The 20,047-nt window shown below is 47.9% G+C and overlaps 1 protein-coding gene across 3 annotated transcripts in view; it reads left to right on the top strand.

The window, feature by feature from the left end:
• MSH3 (mutS homolog 3) overlaps positions 1 to 20,047 on the top strand; it is a 2,607,526-nt gene that overhangs the window by 954,316 nt on the left and 1,633,163 nt on the right. The window lies entirely within an intron of this gene.

Here is a 20,047-nt window from a genome sequence, read left to right on the forward strand (position 1 = left end):
AACTTGACATTTATAATCTGTTCTTTAGACACATACAAGGAACCAATAACTTGGTTGACATAAGCTGTTAATGTCTTAATCCTTCGTTTTAGTTATTCAGTCTGCCACTACTTCTTAACCACATTAGCGCATTGCCCCGATCACTTGCGTAATGCGCTCGGACACCACTAGAGACCTCGTCAGCATGCCCTATACTCTGATTCCTTCTTTGTAAATTATTAGTCGGCTACCACTCATGAGTCACTAGTAAAATCATTGTATGGATCACATTTGCTCTACCCACTTGAGCAGTGCACTTGGTCTACACACAGTATGTACTAGGCAGTACACGCAGCATTAGACGCTTTCTAATCTCCTTTTCTTTCTCCTTATTTTCCACAGGCACACTATAATTCAGGCTTGTAACTTAACTGTCCTGATGATGATCCTACTATTGTTTTGAAAGGATCGAAACGTTGTTGACTAATGTAAACAGCATGCACATTAATCCATTGCGTTAAAAGAAGTGCATTTACTGTTTCTACTAAGCTTGCTACAATTTAAATTTGACAAGCCTCTTTTGTCTTACCTGAAATGTCTTTGTCTTTATGTACCTGTCATGTGTTCGTGTAGGATGCACGACTGCGTCCCACTATATTGATGTGCTCCTCTTATTTTTTTGACTCCATTGTTTCATTAAACTGAATGTCCGGCTGGGCACTCCCAATATAGCACTGATTCTAGTCAATATTTATCTTATCTATTTTTGCTTTGTTTAAGGACCAGTGTTTCAATACAAAAGCAATTATTGGAGAGCATCCGGATTGGTAAACACCCACACAGAACTTTCATCTTTTACCCGCAAAGGGATATCTTAGGCCCAGAGACTTCAATGTCCTTCTTCTCCTATGTGTGTGCCTTGGACAAGCCAGGAAAGATATGGATCCTATGATCCTTCCAGAGGAATATTTTGCTCCCTAAAGCCACTGTGGTCAGTTCCTTTCTCTGTCCAACTGAGCCCAAGCTAACAGTAATGGTACTCATTCCATTTCAAGTCTCTGTAGCCTCTAGTGGGTATCCTAATAGTCTTCTAAGGTTCATTTGGTATTGGGGAAGGGGGATGGGTTTGATCCCAAAGACGTAAGAGGGGGAAAACTCTACTAAAAGAGGTGTAATGTCCTCATCCTTTGAACACTCTGGGACCCCCTTCACTCTTAATTGTATCCAGTTCTACAAGGCTTGTCTTCAACTTAAGTTTGGCCATGACGGTTACTGCACACTCTTTAAACTCCAATCTGTTGCTGAAGCTCTGTCTCCTGCACTTTATCTTATACGTTTTTAGATGCTAGCTTTTTAAGTTCACATTCAGCATTGTCAGCTGGGGCATAGACTTTCACAATAGCCTTCTCTATAGCAGAAACCTTTCCTACAATAACCTTTGTTGTGGGACTCGGAACGTACTTAAGGTTGAAAGTGACCGATCCCTCCCGGTATTATGTTGGCATGAGGTGGGTCCTCAGTTTCTCCCTGTGAATGTACATTTGTATAGCTTGTAGCAGCTTTGGTCATGAAAAATTCCATTCTATCCCTTGCAGGTGTATATTTGTCATCTTTGGGAGCCAACACTGTAACTCAGACCCTATTGTGGCCCTGGAAGCTAGCCTTTGAGAAATGCGTTCGGACCCCATTTAATCACCCTGGATTTTTCCGCTTTTGGGACTAACTGAATTATGGATTTATGCCATGAGTGAGTCTAAGTATCAGTCTTACTCATTGTGAGCTCTCTTATAATGGATTGGGAGTGCTATCTGCCAATGGCTGCCATTTGAGATAAGGTCTGCTGCTCAAAAACTAGGGTAAGAGGCTCTGGGCTGTTTGCACAGGTGCTTATGCGTACAAGCTGAGCATGTTAGGTTACGGCCCAATATCTGCACACAAGTACTCTGTCGCAGATGGGGACCCGTCGGTCATTGTGCTGACCTGATGAGGACTTATAATATGAGTTGTTATTACTAGTGGGAGTACGTACACCTGAAATGCATTACTGTATTATAATATAGGGGCGGAATCTGCAACAAACTACAGTTATGCCATAGTTATGGCTGAAGACGAGTGTAACACAAAATTCCTATGTTAATTCATAATACAAATGCAGATTTGACATTAATTTCTACATAGTTGTATTCCTTGTGGCACTTCAAAATGTATCATTGTTCTCTGACCTTGCGCCTAATTAGATTCAAACCTTTGAATCACCCTGCTGGGCCAAGTTAATTAACTTGCTGGCTGCCTGGGTGATCAAAGGCTTTCTCACACAGTAGGGCCAGGAGCCGGTTTTAGACCTGCCATCCTTGGCATGGTTTTCTCCTAACATTTTGCCTTCAGACCTCCTGTTTTTGCTTACTTCATTTTTGCTGGCCCTAGAACTCTGCATACTTTATCACTGTTAACCAGTGCTAAAGTGCGTGTGTTCTCTCCTTAAAAAGTGTTAGATTGGCTTATACCCAATTGGCATATTTCATTTACTTGTAAGTCCCTAATAAAGTAGCACTACCTGTGCCCAGGACCTGTAAATTAAATGCTACTAGTGGGCCTGCAACACTAACTGTGCCATCCACTTAAGTAGCACTTTAAACATGTCTCAGGCGCCTGCCATTGAAGTCTGTGTGTGCAGTTTTAAACTGCCATTTTGACTTGGGAAAGTAAACCTTTACATCTAAATAACTATCCTTCCAGTAGTTTTTATTTAAGAAAAAGGATACGTTTTCTTAAAATAACCCTCACCCACTAAAAGGGGCATGCTACAACAGACGAAGACGTGCAAGCACTTTGTAAAGTGTGGGCTATGTAGTGATGTGAGAGTGGAAGGGTCAAAAGGTGGTAAATTAAAAAATACCTGGCTACATGGAACCAACCTTTATGACATCATGTAGCCGGTAGTGTTAAAAAGGGGGAGAGAGACATACACACTATAATGCGTGTGTGTCTCCTGGTCTACATGCTTCAAGCCTATCCCCTAAGAGATATTGTTATGTAATTACAATACCTAGCTTGTGCATACAATACCTAGTCGGTGTATTTCTTCAAAACGATCTGGAAAGATAGGATTTTATCACATTGTCAACTTGTCAGTAAAGTTATATTGAGGAAACGCATCACCAACTTGTGGAATCTGAAGTGATATATTTTTCACTAGTACACGATTAGTCCTTTTATAAAGATTGTATGTGTTGTGTTGCCCTTTTAAAAAAACAAACAAGACAATACAAAACATGTAACATAAATCAGGCACTCTGTGAGGTATTTTCCATTGGCTAAAGGAACAGCTCCTTTTATGCATGCATCGATGGTCTGAGCTCTTTTCTGACTGAATTGACATAAAAAGTGAGTCTGTAAAAAGATAGTGAATTTGTAAAAAATATGCAAACGTTACTTATAGGTTCTACATACATGTTTAGTGCCTAATTTTGGCCCTATGAGCTCTACACGGGAGGGAAGGGGCGCTTGTAGTCACACACTGAAAGAAAAAGAAGTATGCGAAAAATGATCAAGGGATTGGTTAGACCTTGCAAGGAATATTCATTGTGAATCCAACTGGAAATTCTCGTTGACAAAGGGGATCAGTTATGCCATACTCAGTTTGTCAAAGCTGCACCCTCGCCCTGCATACTCTGCCTGTCCGTGGCTCCAAAGATGACTGACGAGCCGAGACTGTCCTGGTAGATATCAGGTGGTCTCTTGCTCACGTCCTCGTGTCAACAGTGCCTAGACTGCTGACTAAAACAAAATGGCCGCAAGTTAGTGGCACAACTTCTTGTATTTGATGTGTATTTCCCCTACACCAGATCGTGTGTGTTAGCTGGTGGGGGGGTTTGAAATAAAAAATAAATCGACGGACACTCTTACAAAAATTGATGGAATCTCCATTGCAAACAGACTTCTTTTAAAAAACTGTCAGGTTGAGATATAAGCCAATTCTGGTTTCTACAGAGGCAGCTAGTATAATTTTTGGTTGTAGCGGTAAAACACATATTTTAACCAATGAAAAAAGGTTTTTCAAACCACCTAAAGGAGACAAAATAGTCAGTTGGAGGAGGCTTGTTACTGTAAGTTTTTCCAAGGGAAAGTGCAAAGAAAAACAGAAGCTCTGGATGTTGTGTATGCCTTTATTGCAAAATATTTTAAAAAAATATTTACAAAGAAATGTAAGAAATTTTGCGCTTTCTGTAATGGAGGTGTTTCTTCCTATATGTGCTGGTTATTTAAGAACGGAGTCAAAAGTCTATTTGCCAAAAACAAGTGTAGATGTACTTCAGGTTGAGTTTAAGCAAAATGGCTCAATTTTCTGCTATCGTTCTTTCCTTTTTACTGTGCGGTGTTAACATGTCGAACGTGGATACTAGTTGTTAAAAAACTATTTTGTAGAAACCAAATAGATGTTTTTCAGATTTGCTGAGGCATAATCATGAGTTTCAGCAAAATAGCTCCATCATGAGTTTAAGCAAAATGGCTCCATGGTATGCCATTGTTCAGTCATTTCGTAGTATGAGTTAGTAAGCGAAAAACCCAGCGTTGTTCCTTTTCAAATAGTTGGGATTCTTTAGGGATTTGTTCTATGATGGTCCACTGTAGGTCCTGTACTGTGTGTCCCTCCTCGATGTAATGTGCAGACAGTTTTGTTGTAGCCCTGTCACATCTCAGGTTGTTCCAATGCTCACAAATGCGTATTCTGATGTATAATGAAGTCGGCATTGGGCAAGTGATCATGTGAATCACATTTTTTGAGTTGCAGTTCGTGAAATGACGTTGTTCCCAATTGGCGGTATTGTTGAATGTGATACTTTTACTCTTGGTGGTCAAATGGCAGACACTGCAGTTTCCGCATGGATGGTGACCTGTAAGTGGGAGAGGAAACCCTGTGATGTTTCCCCAACCTTGTTTTGACGTGGTCTGTTATGAATTATATCCCTTACGCTTTTACCCCTTCTCTGTCAGAACAGTGGGTTAGGGAAATCTAGAGTGCCATAGTTCAGAATCCGCCAGTGTCTGTTGATTATCTTGCTCTCCTGGTCAGAGGCTGTATTGTTGGTGGTTATACAGATGGGTCTTTCCTCTTTTGGCTTTGGTGATCTTACCTCCTATAGGGAGACCCTGTTGTTATTTTTGGCTCGTTTCATCGCCTTGTCTGTGACTCGAGTGGGGAACTCGTTTTCATCAATTTGTAACGTAAATCCTCACTTGTTGTTTTAAATCCTTAAGGTCAGAGCAGTTTCTCCTTAATCGCAGGAATTGACCAAACTGGAGATTGTCCCTTAGATGTCTGGTGTGGAAACTGTCGTAGACCGGGAGGCAGTTTTTGGCGGTTGCTCTAATGTGTGTTCTTGTTTTTAGTTCTCCTCCTTGTGAGAAGATGTTGAGATCTAGGAATACTAGTTCCTTGTTTGATATGGTGTCGGTGAATTTCAGAAAATCATTTTGGTAGTTAAGCCAGGTTAGGAATTGGTGTGCTGTCTCTTCATTACCATTTCATATTACCAGGACGTTGTCTATGAAATGCTTCCATAAACGGATGTGGGACAGAAAAGGGTTAGCAGGGCTGAGGATCTTGTGTTTTTCTAAGTGGTGTCCGTATAGTCCCGCTATACTTATAGCAAATTTGCTCCCAATGCTTGTCCCATGTTTCTGGAGGTAAAGAGTGTCTTCAAAGAGAAAAAAAATCTTAGTTAATGCCCACTTGCAGATATCCATCATGATGTTCCATGGAGTTTGATATTCCCATACAATGTCAAACAGTACATCCTCAATGATGGGTAATGTTTCATCATGTGGCAGACTGATGTACAAGCTTTCCACATCCAAACCCATCAGAAATTAAATTTCGGGGTCGAATGGTCTGTCTTGTAGAAGTCTGAGGGCATCTTTAGTGTCCTTCAGGTAGATGTCTGTCTTCTGGATTATAGGACGCAAAAAAGCATCAGCAAATTTTGACTGCGGGTCCAGGATAGACCCTATGCCTGATACAATTGGTCTTCCTGGTGGGTGTGTGAGTTTATTGTGAGTCTATATAGCCCACACCTTACAAAGTGCCCCGCGTCTTCATCGGTCATAGCACGCCCCGTCTCGCAGCGGGCAGGAAGAACCCGATGAGGAAGCATGCCACCAAGGGGCCTTTTGGTGGGTGAGGGTTATTTTAAGAAAACTTATTGTTTTCCTTAAATTAAAACTACTGGAAGGATAGTTATTTAGATGGTTGGACTTTCTTGGTTATTCATATAGGACAGGAGGCTGAGTCCACAGCAAACTTGACCTCTCTCTCTCCCCCTTTTTGTTTGATTCGTAAAATAAGCCTTTAGCCAGGGCCAAACCTTCCTTTTCAATACATATAAGTCACACCTACCGTAAGCCTTGGATAGCCCAGAAGGCCAAAAAGTAGGACATGTCCTTTTAAGTTTTACATGTCCTGGTAGTGAAAAACTATTACATTTGTTGTTCACCATTGCAAGGCCTACCTCTCCTGTTGGATAACATTGGAGTTACTTCATTACATTTAATGTGTCATTTCCATATGAGAACAGGTAAGCACTTCATGTTTGATGTCTTTGGAATTGTAATGAAAAATCCTAACTTATGGTGAAGTCCGATTTTAAATTGCAATTTTGAAAATGCCAATTTTAGAAAGTTGGTATTTTCCTGCCTTAGCCATTTGGTACCTGCACACTGTTGGTGGGTCATATGGGAGTAGTTGACAGTAAGGCTTTGTGTAGTTCTCTTAGAGAGCCACACACAATGTGGAGCATAGGTGTGCCTGAATGGGCTGTCACTGGCAGGATGGGAGTGAGGATCTGGGTTCAGTATTACACTTGAATAGGATGTGACCTGTCTCTACACAAAGGGCTGCAATCCCCCCTGTAGTTAGTCTTGAGCCAGAGCTGGGAAGTCAGGGTACTTGTGCACTTCGAAGGCCTACCTCTAGAAGCTTCTCCCCACTTAAAAGGCACAACTGGGTATAACTTCTGGACCGCAGACACCAACACTTCAGTTCACTTCTGGAACTGTGCTGTGCTCCTGAAAGGACTGCCACACTGCTAGACAGCTGGTCTGAAGATCTGCTGCCCTGCTGCCCTCCTGCCTGGGTGAGATGGACTTGACCTAAATCTCTTGAACTCAGAACCCGAGAATGACTCTATGGGCTATTTGGCTGGCCTCCTGATCTGAAGCCTCAGGGACAGAACAGGCTTCCAACAAACTTGTACCAACACCTGGACACTGCCTTCTGGGAGTATACCCTGCCAAATGGTGCCACTCCAGTCCTGGACCCTTGGAAGTGGGCTTAAGGTGCTCTGCCAGCCTCCATGGAGCCAGCGGAACCGGCACATTTCCTCTGCTGCACGGCTCAAACCTGAGCAGAACTGATTCATCACTGCTGCTGCGTGGATTGGACCCATCGCAAAGACCAGCATAGGCTCCACAGCCTCATGGGAACCGTCACTGTGCAACACATCCTCAGCGCAGGCCCTCGCATTCCTCTTTGACAATAGCCCTGATGCAGTTGTGGCTGGCATTAATCGTGGTTGGTGGGACGAGGAGTCGTGCAGGGAGGGGGATGTGGGGGTTAATTTAAAAATAAATAAAAAACGTACCTGTCCGCTGGCTGGGTTCCCTCGTTTTCTCTTCGCCTGCTCCTGCTCTCCTGCCTCCAGAAGGAACAGGAAGCAGGCAGCCTCCCTCCCCTCCCCTAAGCCAATCGCAATGCTGTAATGACAGCATTGTGATCGGTTGGGCCGTCGCCCAACCAGGAGCTTGTGGGGAGGCCATTTTCTCCATGTAGGCTGCATTACAGCCTGCATGGAGAAAGGGCAGAGTGTGCATGACTGGTTTGGGCGGCCCCAGAGGGCCAACCGAACAGTCATTGCGCCCTCAGGAATGGGCACACCATTTCTCCCCTGCTCGCAGAGCAGTCTCGCCCACCCTCAACGAAACATAAAATGGTAATAACGGGAAGTTATTACCATTTTATGTTTCGGCTTCTCGCACCATGAGAAAGCAGTGGGGTGACACTCATATGCCTTAGTGGAGGAGCTGCCCCTGCCCTGACGACAATGCCGGTCTCTGCATTGCGGCTCCTCAGAAATGACACATCGCCCCACATGCGCGCTACATCCTCGACGCAAGACTTCGCATTGCAAGTCCCATCGACGGGATCCTCGATGAGGACGCAGGCCCTCGCCTCCCAGCCTCAATGCTTCTCAGAATGGGTGCATCGCTTTAGCTGCATGACACATCTTAGAAATGGATTCTTGCAGTACTCCCCAAACCAGGATGTAAGGTACTGTGTTCAGCAGGCCTAACTGGGACCCTGTAGCCGGCCTGCGTTCTACTGCTGTCGGCCTGAACTTTGATTTTGTGCCGGTCTGCCGCAACCTGATATCCACAGGAAGCTTTGTGCTTTTTGGATCAATTTTCATTAAAATATTCAAAAATTGCATGTCTCCTGTTCAACTGATTGGATTATTGCTGTTTTGGCCTTGTTTTATTTATTAAACAAAGTGGGATCCTTTCTCTGTGGTGTTTTCACGTTATTACTGTTTAAAATGTTGCACAGATCCTTTACACATTGCTTCTAAAATAAGCCTGGCTGCTCTCTGCCAATCTACCTGAGGGCTGAACACAGGTTAACTTAGGTTTGGCTTGTTCATCACCCTGACAAGTATTGTGTTTGCTGCTTGACCAGGGCTCTCACCCCAATCAACTAACAACCCCATTTTCTATAGCTAATAATTATATCTCCTCTTGGGAATGGGGAATATGTGTACTGAATCTGCATTTCGAAGCCTGTCCTCCACATACAAAGGAGTGTAGTCACACATCTAGGGCCTGTTACAGGAGGGTCTACCCTTTGAAGTTTTTTGCATGGAAGGAATCAGGCAGTTGTGTCATTCAGGGGCAGGGCTTAGGCTCTCTGAGAAGGTTATTCAACAGACCATTTGACAGTGCTATCTTGAAAATTCCCAAAATGTTGTGCAGGAGGATTGGGGCAGGAGTGGAGTGACCCTAAGATTAGACTGATGTGCCTATCTTCTAGAACTTTCCACCAAAACTTAAAAACCCCTTCACAAGAGAGATATTTTTGAGAACAGTCAGAACTTCTAGCAAGCGACCCTGGAGGAGTGTCCAACTGGAGGAGGGAAGACACCTGACCCCACTACAAAGATGAACTCAAGGACCTCTCATTTAAATTATCACCCATGGATTAGGACGTGTTTCTTCGGGGGCTAGTGGTGCTGACCCCCTACACCCTATCGGATTAAGGAAAGGGATTGGCCTGTTGGCGTGGACCGTGGAGAGTTTACTTGGATCTTCTGTGGATCTTCTGTGGAGTTGCCCTGTAGGAGTGTTACCTCCAGGCGGAGGAGGCCCCTGACTTCCTCTGACCCAGGGCTCCAGAAAGCAGCATAAAATAGGACTTGAGTCCACAGCTTTCCATCAGATGATTGCATTTTCTTTTGGGTTTAAATGTCACAAAGCTTTATGCACCAGTTGACTCTATAAACATATCAAAATGTAGTGTAACCTAAGACATGAGCTAGGTTGCCACAAGCATCAAATAGAAGACAGAAATAATTCTTTAGATATCAACTTTGGTACACATTTAAAAAGGAATTTGGTCTGCATATTTCATTATAGTCCCAGCAGTAGTTAATTTGAGCCTGTGGTTGCAGGTGGGGCAGCCGACATTCATTTTAGGGACTAGCCCTTAGCAGGGGCACAGTCAGGTCCTCAGGAGTGAAACAAGGGTTTTAGTTATCACATTCGGGAATAAAGGGACCATGTCATTGTAAGTCAGCATGTTGCCCTTCCCATTAAAAAGGGATCGTGTTCATGGGTATGCACTCCCATTTCAGTCAGTGGGCACATCAGAACGCAGCCAGCATAAAGAAAGCTTCAAGTCCTGCTTGTACAGATGTTAAACCTGCAAGAAAGTGTTGGCTTTGTAGATCGATCACTCGTTTCTGGAGAGGCAGTTGGGCTCCATGCACTTGACTTCTTCAAGTCTAGCACTCGCCTTGTGTTAGCCACATGATGAGCCAACCAGACAGGCTTGCAGAGAATAGAGATGACCAGACCAAATGAGGGATTAGGTTGTTCGGAGGCTTCCTTGTACCAGGGTGGGCTAATGTGGTGGGCAGGAGGAGAGGCTACATTTTCACTTCATCCTAATGGTGCACTTGTGGGGGCAGAAACTAAAAAGTCCGCTTGCAAAGCGATGCATTGTTCTAGGTAGGCAGTCCTCAGTCTTTGACAAAAATGTTGTAGAAAAGTAGTATTTGATACAGACCTTCCTACCTAGGTTGAAGCAATGACGTGCAATGATGGACCTTAACATAATTCCATTGATTCCGCTTCAGATGGCATGTTGGACTAGAATGCACAGCACTTGTACCTGAGAACAGAGCTTGATAAATTGAAACAGTTGTTTGCAATATTCAAAAGTCACATCATGAGATAAGTGCAAATCAAGTAAATCTGGAGACACTAAAGGAGTGGATGGGAGAATCATAGGTCTGCCCATGATGATTTCATATGGCCTCAGCTAAGTATCTTTCAACAATATGGTTACGGGCAGGTAATCAGGTCATTTAAGTCTTGCGTCTTAGGGGCGCTAGTGAGCCCACGGCAAGATGGCCGCACTTTAATGCAGCTTGGGTGGCCGGATCCACAATCCGTCACAATACAGCAGCATTGACATCCATTGAAGCTCATCAAGCACGGAACCTGAGCCCTAAAGGAACAGGGCACATCAATCGAGGGCGAAACTGGCTCTGCTACCGGTGGAAGACGGAAAGCGGTGGAGGGTTGCAGAGAGCGCAAGCCGGGTGAGGCAAGATGGCGGCCTGATTGCGGCGGCCTGGAAAGACCGCGGAGGCTGGCGACCGCGGAGCGCTGACCTGGACCCGTCGTAGGAAAGAAACAAGTAAGAGCGGCGTGGTGGCAGGAAGGCCCAGTACCGGGGAGGGCCAGAGGTCAACAACAGCAGTAAGTCCTGTACAGCGGCATTGCCGCGGACAGAACGGCGGCTTACATACTGAGGGGATATAGACAAGAAGGCGAGCAGTGATTGCCGAATGTGGCAGAGCCACTCATAACCACCCATATGAGCAGAGCCAAGCATGCGGGGTCTCACGAAACACCCCTCCCCCCCATAATCTAGATTGCTGACTTCTGAAGTCGGGAGGCCTTGGGGGAGCGGGGAGAAACGTATCAGGGACGTAGGGGAGCATTCAGGCTGCGCTCGGCCTAAGCAACAGTAGGCAAGAACGGAGAACACAACAGGCCCCGAAAATCAATGAGTGGCGAGGTGCAATTGTTCGGGGGCTACACACGGGATACTAGCAGAATGTAGGGAAATCAGGCAGCACGATAAGAGCCCCATTGAACAAAAGGAGACTGGGGGAAGTGATTGGGAAACGCCTAGAGGCACCCATGTTCTAAAGAAGCCGTGCTGACCGGGGCGCCAAGACGGGCCCATATAACAAGGAAATCAGAGGAGGCAAAGTCGCTGACAATCCGGCGACACGCGAGCAGGGAGGCTGCCCCCCAGAAAGAAGGACGACAAATCGGCAAGGCACTGAGCCGCAGCGGGTTCCCCAGTGTAGCACGATCGTACCTCACCACCGCATTATGGGGAAACGGATAAGCAGCAGTAGCGGCTGAATTTTGAGTTGCGTTGTTCGGCAAAACCTGCAAACGCGTACTTTGACACGGAATTGGAGGATGGACAGCAGTCCACACCACTGCTGGAAGCCACATTGCTAGCGCTGCAACGAAGCCTCCAAGCATTCGATGGAAAGATAGACACACTGTCGCTGCACATGAATATGGCCTCCAAGTTAGATGAGCAGGCGGCACGCCTGACCGCGTTGGAACAGCGCATTTCAGTGGTGGAGGACGACTCTCAAGAAACAGCGAGCAAGTGTAGGGGGATGGAGAAAATACTGGAATTCATCAAAGCCAAAAATGAAGTCCTGGAGGCGCGCTCCAGGCACAATAATTTCTACATCATGGCAGTCCCTGAAAGCACGAACACTGGATGCCTGGAGGACTATGTTTAGACAATGCTGAAGGACATTTTTGGCCCAGAACACCTCTCTCAAGTACTGCTAGCAGAGAGGGCGCATAGATTACTGGCCGCCTGACGACCACCGGGTGCCCCATCTCGACCAGTTATCGCCAGAATACTAAATTATCAGGATCGGGACTCCATCTTACTCATGGCAAGGGAAAAGCAGACCGTCACCTACCAGGGGAATGAGTTATCCTTTTTCCCAGACTTTACAATGTGACTGTTCAGGCCGCCCGTAAGGAATTTGTCACAGTAAAGAAAAAACTATGCACGGCTTGCATCCCCTACGCTATACTCTATCCAGGTACAGTGTGACCAATCAAGATCGCCACGATCAGCGACCTCCGCACATTCAGATTAAACAAGGGAGTTGCAGCAGGCACCAGGGATTGATTTTTCATCTTTATGTGCACCTGTCCCTCGGACTGGCCGCTGGTAAACATCAGTCCCTGCAGTGCTGGTGAGTGTCTGGTCTCGGGCAGGGTTCCTCTCCCCCTCGACGCGAGTGAAATGTCTTCCTCGCACAGGAGGGGAGGACGAACACTACAGACAGTGAACCCAAGACTTACTGTAAGTACCTGCAACGCAGGAAAGTTTTGAGAGGCATAATAGATTTCACGTTAATGTAGTTAAGGTGCTGGTGCACGTGGGACTTGAGAACTGACAATATGCAACAGGTATGCTCAGTGGTCATGGTTTAAATGTGTATCAGCATCAGAGTGAGGGGAGAGATTATCCTAAGAACGGGAAAACGTTTGTAATTTCTTTAAAAAAAATAACTTTTTATTAACATACATCAGCTTATCGATTGCAGTACAGATATAGTAATAACTCAGGCATCACAGGAGACAATAGGCAAGGTCAGTTAATTCGATATACACTAGGAAAATCTAGGGGGAAGGGGGGTCATCATAACTGACATTGAGAGGCGGTTGACAGATATCTCCCCGATAGGAATTCCACAAACCCCATATGCTGGTCCACTTCTTAGGGCACCCACGAGCCACATACACTGTCTTCTCTCTAAACATGGACCAATCCAGGTCCTTCTTCCAGTTTCCCACTGTAGGAGAATGTGACGCTCCCCATAACTGTGCGATGTTTCTCTTAGCGATCATAAGCCCCAGAGTGACCCACTGTGTCAGGTAAACATTGAGATCAGTAGGTTCCCAAATATTCAATAAACATCTACGAGCTTCAAGGCCGAGTTGGGTGGAGAGAACTGTATTGAAGGTGTCATGTATCTTGAGCCAGTAGGCTTGAATGATGTCACAATCCCAAATAACGTTCATAAAAGTACCCAGCTGGCCACATCCCCGTATACATTCCCCTCGTCTACTTTACCCATCCGCACCAGCTGGGGTCCCATCACGTATACCCTATGAAGGATCTTAAGTTGTACTAATCGGAGTCGTGCTGAGATTGCCACTACTCTGGGCGAGGAAACGGCCTCCTGCCATTCTTCGTCATCCATCTCAATACCATTCTCTGACCATTTTTCCCTGAGTGAGTGAAGATGGTCTGGCATATTATTTATCAATTTTTTTATATATCAGAGAGATAGTTTTATCAGGGAGGTGTCCGTCTAGTACCCTATCCTCTAACGGGGAAGACTCGGGAAGTGTGGTACCACATGGCAAATGGGCACGCAAAGTGTGTCGGATCTGCGTGTAGCGTGTAGCGAAAGTATTCTGTGTCAGCTAGTCCGAATTGTTGTTGCAGGGTGGTGAATGGTTTGACATCCGACTTTTCCCACAAATCACCTATACGTGAGATACCAACAAAAAGCCTTTAGATTTCTATAGGCTACCCAGCTGCTCTGAATCCCATAACGGAGTTGCAAGCGTAAGTCTGCGATCCCAGCCAAGGCATTTAGTGGCAGTGTGCCAAACGTGCACCGAGTGTTTAGTGGGGCCCGTAAGTTTAGAGTGCTGAGGTTTGGAGTAAAGGGCTCTATTGTAGTTCCCACCGGAAAGAAGCTATCTGTCCATGTTATAGCCTGGGTCTTCCAGCCAGACGTAGGTACCATGGTGGATGGCAGCAAGGTGGGCCGCCCAGTAATACTTTTTAATATCAGGGAGGCTAATGCCCCCATCGTACCAATTCAGAGTAAGCTTACTGAAAGCAATTCGAGGCTTCCCATCCCACAGCAAATCGACCTGCAGGCCCTCTACCTCCCTGAAATTACACGATGGAACAGGATCTAGGGAATTCTGCAGGGCGTACAAAAACCGAGGCAGGGACATCATTTTAAAAAGAGCCACTTTACGCAGGAGGGAAAGGGGGAGAGACTTTCAACTATTTATATCTTTCCTCAGTCCGGCCAAAGGCGGGAGCAGGTTCTGAGTGTAACAGAGGGACGAATCTAAGGAGAGAAAGATCCTGAGATACTTAAAGCCCTCTGTGTGTATTTGTATAGGGCCCCCCTGTGGTGAGGTAGGCGGTTCTCCCGCTAAAACAAACTGCAGGGATTTACTCCAATTGATAGAATACTCAGAAAATCTACCGAAGATGGCCAGGATGTCCAAGATGACAATCATGGACTGTCTCGGGAGGACAAATAAAGTAGGATATCATCGGCATAGAGTGAGATGCAGTCTTCCCATTCAGGGGACCAACGCAGGCCCCGCACCGACTTCTTATTATTAACCACCACTTGTGCCAGAGGTTCAGCGTAGAGAAGCTGTACCCATTCGATATATTTCGGGCCGAACCCCATTTTCTCCAAAACTACCCAGAGATATGGCCATTCAATGGTGTCAAAGGCCATGGTTGCGTCAAGGGAGACTATTATTGCTGGTTCTTGGATGGAGGCTGCTCTGTCTAGCACCCCATGCACCCTACGTAGATTAAGAGCTGTGTTGCGATGAGGAATAAAACCAGATTGGTCTGAGTAGACCAGAGACCTAATAACAGCGACCAGGCGGTTAGCCAGGAGCTTAGCCAGGATCTTGGGCTCGGCATTCAAAAGAGAGATCGGTCTGTATGACGCACAGACAGTTTTGGTTTTCCCTTCCTTGTGGATAGTGATAATAGTGGCCGTCCTCTGATCAGCTGGGAGGATCCCCCTGCTCCTGGGTTCTTCAAACATGGACCGAAGATAAGGGGCTAGTTTGTCCGGACGATGTTTGTACAGTTAGATCGGAAGACCGTTCGGCCCGGAGGCCTTCCCCGAGTTTAAGGACCTGATTGCTTTCGCTATTTTGTCGTTGGATATGTCGCTATCTAGAAAGTTACAGTCCTCTAGAGGAAGCTTGGGCAGTGTTATGTCAGCTAGGAGGTCCCAGGAGTCCTCTACAGAATAGGGAGTAACGGAAGAATAGACAACGCAGAAATGGGTCGCAAACATGTCCACAATGCCTTGCGGATCCGTGAGAGGGCTGCCCCCCTCCCCATGAAGTTCCGGTACTAGCCTGCTCGCCCATTCTCTCTTGTCCAGCCACGCTAATAATTTCCCTGCTTTATCGCCCAGATCATATAACCGTCCTTGCGTAACTCTCCCCAAGGTTTTGGCCTGTTCAGTCGCTAATGCCCTATACTCCTGCTGCCGGAGCTGAAGATAGTGAGGCTTGTCTGGCGTGACCCCTGATTCCAGGTCAGTCTCTAGTCGGCTAATCTCAGACTCAATGGCCGCTACCTCTTTCTGGTGGTCTTTCTTTGTTCCGGAAATCAAAGATAAGGCTTGACCCCGGATCACCGTCTTAAAGCCTCCCATAGCGTCTGCGAGGAGTCCACTGATCCATCATTGTCAGTAAAGTAAGCATCCATGGCTGCGAGAAGTTCCTTTTAGGATTTTAGGATTCCGAAGATACCATGGGTTGATAGGGACCACCCTTCTCACCTGTTGATAAGTAAGAACCAATCACAGCCAAACCGGGTAATGGTCAGGGATACCCCTGGCCAGGTGCCTAACCTCGTGTATATGTGTGACCTGAGATGCAGGGACCAAAAAGTAGTCTATGCGCGAAAGGCTCCCATGGGCTCCTGAATGAAAGGTGTGCTGCACTGTGTTTGGGTGATAGGCCCGCCACCCATCAACCAGCCCCATGGACTCAAGGAATTCAGGGAACCAACACGCTGTTGAACCCAGCGCCGGGGAGGATGACGGTCAAGCTCGCCCGAGACTACAGAGTTGAAGTCATCCGCAAGTATTAGCAGGCCCTCTGGAATAGCCAGCAACATAGTTCCTAGGTCCCTGAAGGCGGTGGCTTGTAAGCCAGGCGGTATGTAAACTGACAGAAGCGTGATGGAGTGCCCCTCCCATGTGCCTGAAACCCCAATATACCTACCCCGTTCATCTGTCCAGGTGGCCTGTACCACAAATCAAATCAGGTGTTTGTTAAGCGCGACTACTCACCCGTAAGGGTCTCAAGGCGCTAGGGGGGGGGGGGGGGGGGGGGTTCGCAGGTTCCAGTCCATCAAGGAGGGGGTCTGTCGAAGAGCCAGGTTTTGAGGTTTCTTGCGAAGATGGGCAGTGATGTTATCTGTCTGAGGTGGAGCGGAAGGTTGTTCCAGGCTCTGGCCGCGAGGAAGGAGAATGAGTGGCCTCCCGATATGGTCTTTCTGGTGTGGGGGACCACTGCGTAGGAGAGCTGGGCTGATAGTAGGGTCCTTTGGGGTGCGTGGAATTTGAGTCCGCTGTTCAGGTATGCTGGTCGGGTGTCGTGAAGGGCCGTGTGAGCGTGGGTTAGCATCTTGAAGGTGGCTCTAGCTTCGATGAAGAGCCAGTGGAGTGTTCGCAGGTGCTGGGAGATGTGGCAGTGTCTTGGCAGGTTGAGGACCAGTCTTGCGTTGGCGTTTTGGTTGTTCTGTAGCTTGCGGGTGAGGTTTTTGTTTATTCCGGCATAGAGTGCATTGCCATAGTCTAGCCTGCTGGTGACTAGGGCGTGAGTGACGGTCTTTCTGTGTTCGAGGGGGATCCATTTGAAGGTCTTGCGTAGGAGGCAGAGGGTGTGGAAGCAGGAGGACGAGACGGAGTTGATCTGGCGGTCCATTTTGAGCTCTGAGTCCAGGATGAATCCCAGGTTGCGTGCGTGGTCTGTGGGGGTAGGCGGGCTTCCGAAGGCGGGGGGCCACCAGGTGTCATTCCAGGCGTCTGGGTTTGGGCCCATGATGAGTACTTCCGTTTTGTTGATGTTTAGTTGTAGGCAGCTGTTTTTCATCCATTTGGCGACGGCTTCCATGCCTTCTCGAAAGTTGTGTCTGGCGGTGTTGGGTGTCGTCTTCGTATGACACAATGTTGAGTCTGTAGGTTCTGACGATGGGGGCGAGCAGAGCCATGTAGATGTTGAAGAGCGTAGGGCTGAGGGAGGACCCCTGGGGGACTCGGTAGGTGTAGGGTCTGAGAGGAAAGGGGGGAGTCTGACCCGCTGCGTTCTGCCGGAGAGATAGGAGCGGATCCAGTCGAGGGCCTTGTCTTGGATTCCTGCTTCGTGGAGTCTGCGTATTAGGGTGCGGTGAGAGACTGTGTCGAACGCCGCTGAGAGGTCGAGGAGGATGAGGGCTGCTGTTTCTTCTTTGTTCAGTAAGGTACGGAAGTCGTCTGTTGCGGCGAGGAGGGCGGTTTCCATACTGTGGTTTTTTCCGAAGCCGCATTGGGAGGAGTCGAGGATGTTGTGCTCTTCGATGAATGTGGTGAGTTGGCTGTTGATGGCTTTCTCAATGACTTAAGCTGGGAACGGGAGCAGGGAGATGGGTCTGTAGTTTTTAAGGTCGGTGGGGTCCGCCGAGGGTTTCTTCAGGAGGGGGTTGATCTCAGCATGTTTCCAGTCGTCAGGGAACGAGGCTGTTTCCAGGGAGCGGTTGATGGTGTGGCAGAGCATGGGTGCGATGGTGTCTGTGGCTCTGTTGAAAATGTGGTGGGGGCAGGGGTCCGTGGGGGCCCGGAGTGGATTGACTTCATCGTCTTCAGTGGTGAGGGCTGTCCAGTTGTCGATCCTGGCTTCAGGGTGTCAGGGGTGGTTGGTGAGGGTTCAGTGTGTTGGTTGTCTTCGTCGAAGTTGTCGTAGATGCTCTTGATTTTGTGGTGGAAAAAAGTGCTGATTTTGTTGCAGTGGACCTGTGAGTGAGGGATGTCGGTGGACTCGCTAGTGGGTTGGGCGAACTCCTTGATGATGTTGAAGAGTTCTTTGCTGTTGTGTGCATGAGTGAAGTTTCTGTCTTCAATTTTTTCCTCGTTTTTCTGATGAGTTGGTGGTGGGCGTTGGTGGCGGCTCTGAAGTTGTTGTGGGCGTCTGTGGATTTGGTGTTTCTCCAGGCCTTTTCGAGGCGGCGGCAAGTGCGTCTGGACTTTCGAAGTTCGGTGGTGAAGCATCCAGCTTTCTTGGCGTGGATGTTGTTGTTTTTCTTGAGGGGGCTATGGTGCTGGCGCTGTCAGAGAGCCATCAGTGCAGGGTTCGGGCTGCGGTGTTGGCGTCATCGTTTTCCGCAATGTTTGGGTTGGAGTTGCTGAGTGATGAGGTTAGCTGGTCGTCGGTGATTCTGGTCCAGTTTCCTTGTGGGAGCAGGTGCTGATGTCTGTGGATGGTGGGTGTTCTGAAGGTGAAGTGGACGCATCGATGGTCAGTGCATGGGAACTTGGTGGTGTGGCTGAAGGTGAAGGAGTTTCCTGTTGTGAAGAGGGGGTCGAGGGTGTGTCCTGCTGAGTGCATGGGTTCGGTCACGATCTGGCGGAGTCCATTATTATGGAGGTTGTCCAGGAGGGATGTGGTGCTGGGGTCCAGTTGGTTGTCGAGGTGGAAGTTGAGGTCTCCCAGTAGGGTGTAGTTGGCGGACACGATGGCATGCGGGGAGATGATGCCTGTGATGGAGTTGGCGAAAAGTCTGCGGGGTCCAGGGGGTCAGTAGATGAGGGTTCCTCGGAGGGTGGAGGTAGGGCTGGCCAGTATCTTGAAGTGAAGGTGTTCCATCAGGTCTGTGGGCTCGTCGGGGAGTGTGCTCAGGCGGAGGGTGGATTTGTGGACAATGGCGATTCCTCCTCCCGGGCGGGTGGGTCGGTCCTTCCTGAAGATCTTGTATCCTTGGGGAATGGCGAGGACGATGTCCGGTCCCGAGGTGGTGTTGGTCCAGGTTTCAGTACAGAATGCTATGTCCGGGGGGGTGCTGTCGAGGAGTTCCCAGATTTCTGTGGCGTGTTTGTGGAGGGATCGGACGTTGAGGAGGATGCATTGCAGGGTCTTCGGTTCGGTTGTGTTCTTGCGGGCGGATTACCCTAGGTCAGTGGTCTTGGCAGTGCTGCATGTGTGCCGGCAGCGGTGACAGCTGAAGGGTCCGTGAGTGTCGGCTGGTGATGCTAGCTTGCAGTTGTTGTTGCGGCCTGGGTTGAGAGTGTGGAGTGCCGCTGGGTCGTAGCGTTGGCAGTGCAGAGATCCAGGGTTCCTGGCGCTGGTCGCAGTCGGGTCACGGACGGGCGCAGACCGGCTTGCCTTTAGCGCCGCGGCCGCACAGGGGCCGCCATTAAGTAGGGGTCGGGGGGGCTGGACAGCTGGGAGGCGGGAGCGAGGAGGGGAGCTGGATTTGGCCGGTCGCACTGGTCGTGCTGGGGGGGAGGGGCCGTGGGGACAGCTTCGGCGGGGAAAACGGGCTGAAAAAGGCAAAAGGAAAAAGGCAAAAAGAGAGATAAAAGTGCAAATAAGGCAGCAAAAGTGCAAGAAAGAGTGGAGGAAAGACACAGAGGACACAGGAGAGTGAAAGGGGGAGATTGAGATGAGGGTAAAAAACGAGTGAAAACAGAGGAAAGACACAGAAGGAGAGTGAAGGGGGGAGCTTGAAATGGGGGGAAAACGACAGAAAAAGTGCAAGAAAGAGTGGAGGAAAGACACAGAGGACACCGGAGAGTAAAAGGGGGATATTGAGATGAGGGTAAAGAACGAGTGGAAAACGGAGGGAAGACACAAAAGGAGAGTGAAGGGGGGAGCTTGAAATGAGGGAAAAAACGAGTGAAAGAGG

The sequence above is a fragment of the Triturus cristatus genome, chromosome 2_1 (genome assembly GCF_964204655.1).
Source record: "Triturus cristatus chromosome 2_1, aTriCri1.1, whole genome shotgun sequence".
NCBI lineage: Eukaryota > Metazoa > Chordata > Amphibia > Caudata > Salamandridae > Triturus > Triturus cristatus.